The 13,579-nt window shown below is 40.5% G+C and overlaps 1 protein-coding gene across 2 annotated transcripts in view; it reads left to right on the top strand.

Annotated features, from left to right (window-relative positions):
• LOC121739351 overlaps positions 1–13,579 on the top strand; it is a 41,144-nt gene that overhangs the window by 583 nt on the left and 26,982 nt on the right. Inside the window, exons 1-2 of one of the 2 annotated variants that reach the window (XM_042131756.1) lie at positions 1,220–1,230; positions 6,188–6,498. The exons of the other annotated variant lie outside the window; for it this stretch is intronic. The gene's annotated coding sequence lies outside the window, so the exon portion shown is untranslated. Of the gene's footprint in view, positions 1–1,219; positions 1,231–6,187; positions 6,499–13,579 lie in introns of those variants that run through there. 2 annotated transcript variants of the gene reach the window in all.

The following is a 13,579-nucleotide window of genomic DNA, read 5'->3' as shown; positions in this document are numbered from 1 at the left end:
AAATTTCATTTGTTTCAATTTAATAGCCTTGACCTAGTTTGTGGGCATTTGTCTCGTGATAGATCCGAGATGTCACTGTCAGTAGTAGAGTTTGAAGCGCGGGAAATTTTAAATATTTTACATAGAGCGCTTTGTAAATGATTAAAGTTTAAGATTCAGAAGTTTTTAAATATATTACATTATTATACGTTTTACTTAAATGTTTAATTTGTAAAAGCTCTTTATTGTTTAGAATATTTTTAGAATGTTTTCAATATTAACTTCTTTCATCAAATACTAATCATGAGTTAAATAAAATATTACTTCTTATATAAGTAATATTATGTTTTAACTTGTAGATTTCTTCTGGAACGAAGTTCCTTATTTAAACAGAGGTTTCTTTCATTAGAAAATTTATGGATTATATTTTTTACTGTTTATTTAAACAGTAAAACTGTTTAAGATAGTTTGAAATAAAATATGTAATTTGTAGTTATAATGGTTGAAGAATCAATCTGCCAGGAAGCCACCTCGATCGTGGAAAATCCAGACACAATAGCTATTGCCTATTATATTGTTATCGTGGTCGCCGGTGACCGCTTGGGGCTTGACTCTTGAGGCGTTACACCGAAATTCGGTTTTGTGTAAGTCGGCGACCGAATTATTCGTTGGAGTCTGGAGAAGTGGCTCGACATATTATACACACCAAAAACATTTTCATGTAAAAATGTTGCCAAAATGAGAACATAATAGTTCACTGTTCATGGTGTCAAAAAGTAGTGAGATATCATGTAGAGCCAAGTTTCTAACCTTACATAAGCGCTTATTCCACTTATCCTAGCTAGGAAGTCTTAGCTAGGATCCTAAAAAATTTAGTCAAGTGGAATAACATTTAGAAAGCTAGGATACTTCATACCTACTAGCTAGGATCCTAAATCGGAAAAAATGTGGCTTCTAACTGACTAGAATCCCACGAATGTGTGAACAGTAGTTCGCGACAGCATTCGTATTACGAATGTTTCGTCGGATGTTTCGTCGATGACGAGGCGAATGGCGAACGCGAATGGCGAACGCGAATGTGTAAATATGCAGTATTAAATTAAGGTTTTTAGATTTAGGGCTGAGTATGTAAGATTAGACCCAAGCCGTCACCGTGGGGGAAGAAGACCACTACTCTCCAACAAATGTAACAAAATCAAAGATAAACAAAACCAAACAGAAACGAAATGCAAGTTGTCTATATTTTTGTACGTTGAACACACGAACGCTGAGAACACCAGGAGCTGGAGCTGGCTGTTCAAAATATTAACTGGGACATCCTGGGTATTTTGTATAAGCGAGATGCGAAGATTAGGCGAAGGAATAGAGGAAAGGAGCCATTATGTCATGTTTTACATGCCTGTCTCACTTCCATACAAATGGCGCGAAAGCGCCGAAAAAATTGAAAATTTTGTAACTGGCACCGACTTCAAAATTATGAAGATTGAGTACAGAAATAGTTGAGTTTTAGCCGAATTCGGAAAAAGGCATTATAAGATAGGAAAAATTATTTAGTACTTTTTAGTTCATATTATAAGGATGTTATTAAGTATTGTTTTTTACCTTGGAAGTCGGTTTTAATTTTTGTTAAAAAATAATTATTATTTCCGGTACTTATTCATTATTCGATGATATTTTTTGCGTACATAGTTTCTCCATTGTTTTCAATTTCAGCAAATGCGCTGTGAGGTCATTATTTTTATTACCAAGACAAAACCAATTCTCAAAAATATAAAACATTGTAAGTAACACTTTTGCCTTGATTGTTACAAAGTAATGTATGTAATTTGAAATTATGTGTAAGCAATTATATTACGCTCAAAGACCGAAAAAGTAGCTCACAACGCGGTTGTGGTCACAGTGAAACAGCCACGACGCGAAATTTGCGTTGTGACTTGTGGCTCTGAAAACGGCCACGAGTCACGACGCGTTATGGCGGCTCTCGACATAGGCGAACGCGTTGGCCAACGCGTCTACAGACGCGTTGGCAGTGCGCTTGCAACGGCGTTTGTGAGTAATCCACACATAGGAAGGTCGTTCAGTATGCTTTGGATCGCGCCAATGTGCGGACGGATTCAAAATGGATGTTGAGTCGCTAACAGCTGCAGCTGTATATTTATTCACAGCTTATAATTACTTTGTAAATGTGGACAAGAAAAAGTTTTTAAAGGGTATTCTCGAAATAAATAAGTAAAAGGCGAGAAAACGTAACAAACAAAGAAATAAACTCACTTTTACATATTTTATAATATTAAAATATATATTTTTTATTACTTATTATTTATTATATATAAAAATTATTACTTATTACTTAATAATTATCATGATTAATAATTAATAATATATATTTATTATTTATTAAATATTTAATTTATTTTGTTTTTAGTATATTTTGTTGTTATAGCGACAACAGATATAGATATAGGTAGGTACATAATCTGTGAAAATTTCAGAAATCTAGCTAAGTATAGCGGTTCTTGAGATACAGCCTGGAGACAGACAGACGGACAGACAGATGGACAGACAGACAGACGGACAGACAGAAATGCAGACAGACGTTGAGGTCTTAGTAATAGGGTCCCGTTTTTACCCGTTGGGTACGGAACCCTAAAAACATCGTGAGGAAAATAGAATGTCCAATAACCTTATTTTTTTTGCAACTTTTGATATGGTTTTTGGTTCTACAGGCAGTTTTTACTCTGATAGGGTCTATACAGACGGACCGCATTTCAACTGCAATCCAACCGCAAATTGCAGTTCAAGTGCAGTTTGAATGCAGTTGACATGACTCCAATTGAACTGCAAACCAAATGCGCAGTCGGATTGCAGTTCAGTTGCAGTTGGCGTGCAGTCGTGTGAACCGCATACCGATTGCATCCAAACTGCACTGCTACTGATTCCATGCGCGGGAGAGCGGAGCGTGCGGGTGGGTGGGATAGTGCAGTTTGGATGCAGTCGGTATGAAGTTCACACGACTGCAGTCAACTGCAATCCGACTGCGCGTTCGGTTTGCAGTTCTATTGCAGTCGTGTCAACTGCATTCAAACTGCACTTCAACTGCAATTTGCGGTTGGATTGCAGTTAAAATGCGGTCCGTCTGTATAGACCCATAGGGCCCAATAAATTTAAATGTTTTCTCGATACTCATATTGTTCGCCATTTCGTCAAGTTAGATGTTTATTCGCCACAAGAAGGAAACGTGCACTCTTCATCGCCGCTCCGGGCGAACTGATCGCGCGGCCTATGTGTGGATGGAGCGCGAAGCTTGCGACAAATGTCCTTTGATCTTTTGCCGACATTTCCGACCCGCGCGGCATGCTCGCAGACGCGTCGGCCAACGTCTAAATACCTACGGCCAACGCGCGAACGCGCGTTCTACACATTGGGCCAACGCGTCTGCAGACGCGTTGGCCAACGCGTTCGCCTATGTCGAGAGCCGCCATTATGGCAATCACAAAAAGACCATAACGCGAAATTCGTGCCGTGACTCGTGGCTAATATGCTATTAATTTTTTTCTTAATTTGTTCTTGATTAATTAATCGTCCATAGGTATGGAAGATTATATTATTTGAATTACCAAGGGTACTAAAAATATTTTTACACTAAATACTATTAAGTATATATTTATACTAAATCACAGCATGACGTGTTTTAAATCATTATTATTGATAAAATATCCATAGTTCCATACTATCCGTACTAATATTATTACTGTCTGTCTGGCGCACGATTAATCAAGAATAAAATATCAAGAAAAACGAATAGCATAACACGAATTTCGCGTTATGGTCTTTTTGTGATTGCTAGAGCCCAGAACGCGTCGCGTCGTGGCCGTTTCCATAAAGCCGCCTCCCCATATAGGCGAACGCGTTGGCCGACGCGTTGGCAAACGCGTTGGCCCAATGTGTAGAACGGGCGTTCGCGCGTTGGCCGTAGGTATTTAGATGTTGGCCGACGCGTCTGCGAGCTTGTCGCGCGGGTCGGAAATGTCGGCAAAGATCAAAGGACATTTGTCGCAAGCTTTGCGCTTCATCCACACATATGCCGCGCGATCAGTTCGCCTGGAGTTATAGTTATGATAATTATAATAATACTAGATGTCCCGCGCGGCTTCGCCCGCGTAAATTAGAAATTTTACAGAATCCGTAGGTACATTTTCCCATAAAAAATATTTCCTCCGTTTTTCCCACTGTTCCTGAGTTTCTTCTGTCGTATTAGTCTTAGAGTAATAATATAATATAACCTTCTCGATAAATGATGAGTCTTACTCGATAAATGATCTATCTAACACTGAGATAAGTTTTTAAATCGGACCTGTAGTTTCTGAGATTGACGCGTTCAAGCAAACATACTCTTCAGGTTTATAATATTAGGTAGATATAGATTTTTTTAATTATCGCTTGACAAACTCGAGTCTCGATCTAAAAGACTATGAAATGGTATAATATGGTAGTGATGATGATGATGATGAAGAATGTAATTTGCATAGTAGCATATGCTTTCTGTTCTTAAAACAACGCCGAAACTCCCAAACTTGTATCTATAAAGAATCAGGAATTCTCTCAGCACCTTCCGAACCACGGTATACCAGGTATATCTCGGTGCAAAATCTTACTTGTTGGTAGCATATGCTTAGAATACTTCTCACGAAACCGAAGTCACCATATGTTTCCCTATAAGTTTTGAGGAGTTCCCTCGATTACTTATGGATCCTTCATCAGATCACCACTTTTCTGAATATAATACCAAATTGGGATGATACCCTATATACCAAAAGAAAAATTTTGAAAATCGGTTAACAAACGGCGGAGTAATCGTTGAATATAAGAAAACGAACATAACACCTCCCCCATTTTGAAAGTCGGTTAAAATTGTAGCCTATGTGTTATTTATTTAATATTTTAATCAGCACATGAATTGAATAACAAATTTTTTTTCAAATTAATCGTAGCACCATCTGTCAGGACAAACTAAAATTGAAATAGAATAATATTGAATGCGATGATAGCGCCGTCCGCCGGATCTAATGTAAAACATTCCAAAATCAACAACTCCTTATAAATAAGAAATTAATTGAAAAAACATTTTCCAGTAGACCAAACTGTAAATCTAAACCATTCTCGAATCTCCACGAACACACACAAAAAATTTCATCAAAATTGGTCCAGTCGTTAAGGAGGAGTTCAGTCACATACACACGCACACAAGAAATATATATATTAAGATGTAATAATTTTTATATGTAATAATTTAATAAATAATAAAGTAGGTAATAAAATAATTACTTATATTATTTTAATATTATAAAATATTATGTAAAAGTGACATTATTTCTTTGTTTGTTACGTTTTCTCGCCTTTTATTTATTTATTTCGAGAATACCCTTTAAAAACTTTTTCTTGTCCACATTTACAAAGTAATTATAAGCTGTGAATAAATATACAGCTGCAGCTGTTAGCGACTCAACATCCGTTTTGAATCCGTCCGCACATTGGCGCGATCCAAAGCATACTGAACGACCTTCTTATGTGTGGATTACTCACAAACGCCGTTGCAAGCGCACTGCCAACGCGTCTGCCAACGCGTCGGCCAACGCGTTCGCCTATAATATGGGGAGGCGGCTTAATAGAGCCACAACGCGAATTTCGCGTCGTGGCTATTTCACTGTGACCACAACGCGTCGTGAGCTATTTTTCCGCTCACTGACTATTGAGCATTTTCGGTCTTTGAGCGAAACATAATATACAAAGTATTCTTATCTTTCCTAACATATTATAATATTTCTAGTAGGTAACAAAAACATAGAAGGAACTTAAAAATTTTCCTAAGCGAAAGCTATAAAACCTACGAACACAGATGTTGCAGACGGGAAATTGGTCCACTTGTAAAATCAATAACGTTAATAAGTACGTACAAAGGAATTATACAATTCCGTTTGTGTGCGCCCCAAGAGGCTTAGTGTGCGAGACAAAAAAATGAGTGAAATTCTTGTAATAAAAATCAATCGGAGCGGAGAGAAGGCGTCGCGGGGCGCCGACTGGTCGGGCGCCTGCCTCCCTTCCCCCTCTGCATACCTATAGCTATGCACCCTCCTCTTAAGACTTATTACATCCGTATTTTGTTTTGATTACCTACTAATAAAATAATCCTATATGTGTTTGTACTAAGTATAGTAATGCACGTCATAGCTGTAGCGTGGGAGAATATTGGAACGTATGGCATATTGTGTCGAATACGTTTCGTAGCGAGCGAGCATGGCGCGACGGCCGGCCGTCCGACAAAAAAGAGCGTTTGTTTTTATTTCTTTGGCGCGGAAAAAAATCACGCGCCCGCCCTGCACCTCCTAAACATGCGCCACGCAGCGACGCAGACTCGCCGGGCTGAATTCACTTTCATTTGCGACATCGTCTCCCGAAGGTCATTGTGCACCACTGTCCTTTGAACTTCGACTTCCGACGGCTCCCGCTCCGAATTAGACGGTAAGTTGGCTAATTCTCGCCTCCTTTTCGTGTTCCGCGTGTTTATCGCGTTCGCTTTAACCCTTCGTTCGTTTTGCTCGAGATGTTTTTAGGTTTCCGTATTTTGTATTTGGCGGTATTGTGATGTGTAGTGTGTACCGCGCGCAGCCGTTTCGCCTGTCATCATGAGATGTGTAGTCCGAACGAATAGCATCATGGGACGGAAATTGACGGAATATTCACAAAATTCGCTCGTACGTGTTCATAACTATGAAGAATACCTATGTATTTTTTCTGCGGTTTCCGTATCCACTCCACTCGACGGACGTTAAAATATATAATTATTTAAATAATAATTATATTGATGAGTTATGACTTAAATGAGATGATCAGGTTTATTCATTGTTATTATTTAATTATACAACGTGAAAGTGTTTTCTTTTAATTTTATTTGCTTTGAAAAGTGACATCTATGTTTGGTTTTAAATACTTATTAAATAGATAGTAAGTACTACATATTATGAGGGTAGTATTAAAATTAGGTTAGGTTAGGTTGGGTTAGGTTAGGTTAGGTAAATTATGCATTTTAATTAGCAACCACGTAAAAAAATAAAAGCATAAACAGCTCAAATACATAAAAGTTTACCACTTCCAAGTGTACTGTCTAGACCAGAGCTTCCCAAACTTATTTGTACTGTGACGCCCTTGGGACTTTGCCATTTCTTTACGACGCCCAGCCCCCAAAAATACTTTCTAATTTTAGAATCAGCCTACATAGGTTATCATATAATTTAAACACTATTTGGGTATTTATATTTTTACTAGCGACCCGCCCCGGCATCGCACGGGTATAAAACGTTCTAATTCTATGGTATTAAATATATAGCCACTAAAAAATGATTAAAATCGATAGCCTATGATCGTTCACGTGGTCTATTTCTTATCTAAAATAATATAAAAATTGCTCCAGTACCTAGTTCGCGAGATAAGCCCTTTCAAATAATTTCCCCCGCTTTTTCCACATTCTCCTATTAGTCTTAAAATATAGCCTATAGGCTATATTTTAAGCCTATAGCCTATAGGCTATATTTTATCACACTAAGCCTTCCTCAATAAATGGACTAACACTGAAAGAATTTTTCAAATCGGGCCAGTAGTTCCTGAGATTAGCGCGTTCAAGTTAGCCATTTCAAATAATTTTCCCCGTTTTTCCACATTTTCCTCTATTTCTTCGCTCCTAATCTTATATCTTTAAACGAGCAATTCTTGTATATGTCGCAGCCGACTGGTTTAAATAGCCGTTCAATCAAACAGCTAGCCCTTTGACTGAATAACGCCATTCAATCACACGGCTATACGTCGTTTAGCCGACTTGTTGACTACAACGTTCAACACTACAGCTAGACGACGCTTAGCCAACGGGTTTTGTTTTTGTTTTGGCGGGGGGCTGCGCCCCCCGATCCCCCCTTTTTTTTGACGACGGGCGCCGGTTGCTGCCGCAGCACGCTCGCTGCGCTCGCTCGGCTCCCTCTGTATTTGTGGTCTAAGTTCTAATCTAACCAACTTTTGGACTTTCTGGATTGTGTAGGTTTTTGTTTTGACGGGGGGCTGAGCCCCCCGAACCCCCCTTTCGGGGGAGGCTGCGTCCATCCATTTTATAATCCGATTTCGTAATTTCTCCTCGAATATTTGGTGAAATTTTAATTCCCTCGTATGTGCCTCCACAATTTTTGTCTCTTTAATAACACTTATAACTTTTATTAACTACTTTCTTTCCGAAAAACAAATACAAACACAAACCACAAACGCCATATTGTAAATAAAACGCACCTAGCGCCGCAGCTGTGCGCGCTGAACTACTTCAATTAGACGGCGGCTTTTGAATCAGCTGTAGTGTTGAACGTTTTGAGCGACTAAAATATTCAATATAAAAGCTAGACGTGTGATTGAATGGCGTTGTTCAGTCAAAGGGCTAGCTGTTCTATTGAACGGCTATTTAAACCAGTCGGCTGCGACATATATATACATATAATATATATAATCGGAATCTCGGAATCGGCTCGGGTTTCGGGGGCGATAAATCGATCTAGCTAGGAATAATTTTTAGAAAATGTCATTTTATTCGTGTTTTATCGAATACCGAGCAAAGCTCGGTCGAATAGCTAGTTGTTTTAGCGAGATAAAATATAGCCTATAGCCTTCCTCGATAAATGGGCTATCTAACACTGAAAGAATCATCAAAATCCGTTGCGTAGTTTTATAGATTAAAGGGAACAAAGGGATGTGAGGGAAAAAAGCGACTTTGTTTTATAATATTTATAGATAAGTATAGATTAGGAAATAATGTCCAAATCAAAACAAAGGCATAAAAATTAAAAGAGATATTTATGAAAGATATTAAAGCCAGCAAGGCTGTGAAGGCTGCGCTTGCTTTTCTGAGCATAGCTTCTGAAAACGGGAATCCCAGGATGTATGTGACATAATGCGCGCGGCGCTTACTCGATTTGGTTGTGTTGACATGCGACGCCCCTGGGACAGTGTCGCCCCGGGGCGTCGCGACGCACAGCTTGGGAAGCCCTGGTCTAGACAATAATTGGAAGAATGTATATTAGGTATGTAACAGTAGCACGGCCATTCTGTGAATAGTGTTCGGTGATCGTTGTTTTTCTAAAAAAAATAAGAATAAGACAATCTTTGATTAGGTACTGTTACGTGCTAGGGTTCGAGGATTTGGAGAGAAAGACCTGCCGTGCTAGCATACGCCAACGAGATATCTCACTCTACACGTTTTCTCGATGTCTGACCAACTTTTGGACTTTCTGGATTGTGTAGGTTTTTGTTTTGACGGGGGGCTGAGCCCCCCGAACCCCCCTTTCGGGGGAGGCTGCGTCCATCCATTTTATAATCCGATTTCGTAATTTCTCCTCGAATATTTGGTGAAATTTTAATTCCCTCGTATGTGCCTCCACAATTTTTGTCTCTTTAATAACACTTATAACTTTTATTAACTACTTTCTTTCCGAAAAACAAATACAAACACAAACCACAAACGCCATATTGTAAATAAAACGCACCTAGCGCCGCAGCTGTGCGCGCTGAACTACTTCAATTAGACGGCGGCTTTTGAATCAGCTGTAGTGTTGAACGTTTTGAGCGACTAAAATATTCAATATAAAAGCTAGACGTGTGATTGAATGGCGTTGTTCAGTCAAAGGGCTAGCTGTTCTATTGAACGGCTATTTAAACCAGTCGGCTGCGACATATATATACATATAATATATATAATCGGAATCTCGGAATCGGCTCGGGTTTCGGGGGCGATAAATCGATCTAGCTAGGAATAATTTTTAGAAAATGTCATTTTATTCGTGTTTTATCGAATACCGAGCAAAGCTCGGTCGAATAGCTAGTTGTTTTAGCGAGATAAAATATAGCCTATAGCCTTCCTCGATAAATGGGCTATCTAACACTGAAAGAATCATCAAAATCCGTTGCGTAGTTTTATAGATTAAAGGGAACAAAGGGATGTGAGGGAAAAAAGCGACTTTGTTTTATAATATTTATAGATAAGTATAGATTAGGAAATAATGTCCAAATCAAAACAAAGGCATAAAAATTAAAAGAGATATTTATGAAAGATATTAAAGCCAGCAAGGCTGTGAAGGCTGCGCTTGCTTTTCTGAGCATAGCTTCTGAAAACGGGAATCCCAGGATGTATGTGACATAATGCGCGCGGCGCTTACTCGATTTGGTTGTGTTGACATGCGACGCCCCTGGGACAGTGTCGCCCCGGGGCGTCGCGACGCACAGCTTGGGAAGCCCTGGTCTAGACAATAATTGGAAGAATGTATATTAGGTATGTAACAGTAGCACGGCCATTCTGTGAATAGTGTTCGGTGATCGTTGTTTTTCTAAAAAAAATAAGAATAAGACAATCTTTGATTAGGTACTGTTACGTGCTAGGGTTCGAGGATTTGGAGAGAAAGACCTGCCGTGCTAGCATACGCCAACGAGATATCTCACTCTACACGTTTTCTCGATGTTAACTGGTTTATCTCTTCATCTCTATTGACCCTAACATGACATACATTTTTTCTCGTACGTTTGTCGTCAAAATTAGAGATAATTTTGTTTTTTTTTATATGTGCTATTTTTGTCTATATACTAACGAACTATATACTAACGAGAAATTTATCTCTCGAGTCTCGACGTACGCATGTTAGCGAAAAAGAGATATATATCAATATCGACAATATCACTACGCTCGAGAGAGATCCACGAGATATCTCGTTGGCGTATGCTAGGCTGGCAGGTGACTCTCTTGAAGACTTTATTAACACTGCACTAAACACTAGGTCACAACACTTAGCACTAAGTCCAAACACTAATCACTAGGTCCAGTCACTAAGCACTATCACTGTCCTAGGTCGTAGCCAAGTCGCAGGTTTCACTGGTTCACTCACTATTGATCACTTGTTGTCGCCTCGAAGATCGCTCAGATCGAACTGACTCGCCGGACCTGCCTGCGGCTTTTTATATGGCGAGACGAATTCCAGAAAGTTCCCGATTCACGTAAACAACTAAACAACCGTGGGAACTTTCTAGGAGGCTCGAGCATGTACCACAATAAACGTAAACAACTAAACACGTAAACAAACATTGGACCTTTCTAGAAGGTTCGAGTATGTACTTGCGCACCTCATGCCATCTAGTATTGAGTAGGGGATTTGTTACCTGTGCTCCCTCGGTAAGTTTCGCTGGTTTGTCGCTAGATGGCACCACGTGTCCGTATACCATGTACCGTAACACTACTCCCCTCTTAGAGATGCTCGTCCCGAGCATCATTTTTACTGCCATGGTAACGCGCCAGACGGTCTATGTGTACCACTTTGAATGTCCCTCTTGGTTGCTTTTGAATCCTGTAAGTCACATCATTCAATCGGGTAACCATGTATGGGCCGTCCCACTTGGTCTGCAACTTTGGAGATTTGCCTTTTCGGCGAGTTGGGTTATGCAGCCACACCAGTGACCCTTCTTCGAAGCCGCTCGTGTTCGATTTCCGATCGTATCTGGTCTTCATGTTCTAACTTGACTGTAACCCATTTTCCCGAATAATAGCGTGTATATAGCGCATCTTTTCCCTTAAATCGCAGACATAGTCTTGTACGGTCTTCGGTTCCTCCGGTGACCCTCCTGTCAAGAGGTCTACTGGTACTCGCAGTTCTTTACCGTAATTGACATACGCCGGGGTAGCTTTTATGCTCTCATGCTCGGCGGTACGGTACGACAGAAGAAAGAGCGGTATATACTTGTCCCAGTCCTTTTGTTTGCCATCTACCAATTTCGCCAAATGCCTCTCAAGGGTCTGGTTAAATCTCTCAACCATTCCATCAGACTGTGGATGGTAAGCGATGGTCCTCGTTTTATGCATTCCCAAAATTCTGCACACTTCCTGGAAGACCTGCGATTCGAAATTCCTGCCCTGATCAGAATGGATTTCCAGAGGCACAGCAATTGGTGAAGTAATCCATGACGAACATAAAATACTTGTTTCCCGATTCCGTCACGGGAAATGGCCCAGCTACGTCAACTGCAATTCGTTCCCACGGTGCGCCAACGTTATACAACCGCAGGTTCCCACGGCTCCGGGTCTGTGGTCCCTTCACTGCAGCGCAAGTAGTGCATTTGCGGCATCAATCCTGTACATCATCTCGACAATGCACCCAGTAGAATCGTTCTCGCACTTTTGTTAACGTCCTCTTAACACCTAGATGACCTCGTGATACGCCATCGTGTATTTCACGGAGAACATCCGGTACTCTCGTTCTTGGGACAACTATCTGAAGATGGAACTCTCTGCCGTTAGTCTTCTCCCATTTCCGGTAAAGTATTCCGTTTTGAAGAATCAGACTGTCCCATTGCGCCCAGTACGCCTTAGTGACAGCGCCAGTGGGTGCAACCTCACTCCAGATTGGCTTTACGTCACCCCGTTTCTTCCATGTGATGATGTGTCGAAGGTCGTCATCTCTCTCTTGAGCCTCTCTCATAGCATCATTCTCCCATGGACCCAAAGGACTTGTTTTCGTTAACTTTAATGTTACTTCATTAGATTCCTGCTTAACACAATGTTTGCAGTCTTCTGAACACGGCCTTCGTGAGAGTGCGTCGGCATTCCCATGCGACTTTCCGCTGCGGTGTTCGGTCTTGAAGTCATACTCCTGAAGCTGTTCAATCCATAGAGCTAGTTGACCTTCTGGGTTCTTGAACTGTAGTAGCCACTTCAACGCTGCGTGATCAGTTCGCAGTAAAAACTGTCTGCCAATGAGATACTTGCTGAAATGTTGTAGCGTCTTTACGACAGCCAAGAGTTCTCTTCTTGTCACACAGTAGTTTCTCTCTGGCTTAGATAAAGATTTGCTAAAATATGCAATTACAACTTCTCTTTCACCCTGTTTTTGAGATAACACCCCTCCAATGGCTGTGTTGCTTGCGTCCGTGTCGACTATAAACTGACCTTCAGGTCTCGTCCCAAATAAACTGTCGTTTATCCTCTGTCAGCCGATGACAGAGGATAAACGACAGTTTATCTCTCGGGATTAATAAGGGATTCTCAGAGTTAGCTTGGCTAACTCTGAGAATCCCTTAACAAAGCCTGTAGTAGGAGCATAGGCCGAGAAATGCCCGCACTTCGGTTTTGTTCTTAGGTGTTGGCCAATTTTGAACTGCTTCCAGTTTCTCCGGGTCTGTCTGGATTCCATCACTGGAGATAACGTGGCCGAGATAGTTGACCTTACTCCTGAATAAACGACACTTTTTCGGATTCAACTTTAACTTGGCCCCCTCTATTTTGGCGAAAACTCGTTCTAACTTTCGCAAATGGTCCTCGAAGTCACGGCCAACAATGATGACGTCATCTGAGTAGACTAAGAAAGCCTCTCCAACTAGGCCTGCCAGTACACACTCCATGAGTCGCTCAAATGTGGCAGGTGCGTTGCACAATCCAAAGGGCATGATGTTAAACAGCCATAAACCTTTACCGGTGGAAAAAGCTGTCTTCTCTTTGTCTTTTGGATGAATTTCCACCTGCCAGTATCCAGATTTC

The sequence above is a fragment of the Aricia agestis genome, chromosome Z (assembly GCF_905147365.1).
Source record: "Aricia agestis chromosome Z, ilAriAges1.1, whole genome shotgun sequence".
In the NCBI taxonomy this organism is placed as follows: Eukaryota; Metazoa; Arthropoda; class Insecta; order Lepidoptera; family Lycaenidae; genus Aricia; species Aricia agestis.
The sequence above is the reverse complement of the archived record's forward strand: the minus strand, read 5'-3'. Positions and strand labels throughout refer to the sequence as shown.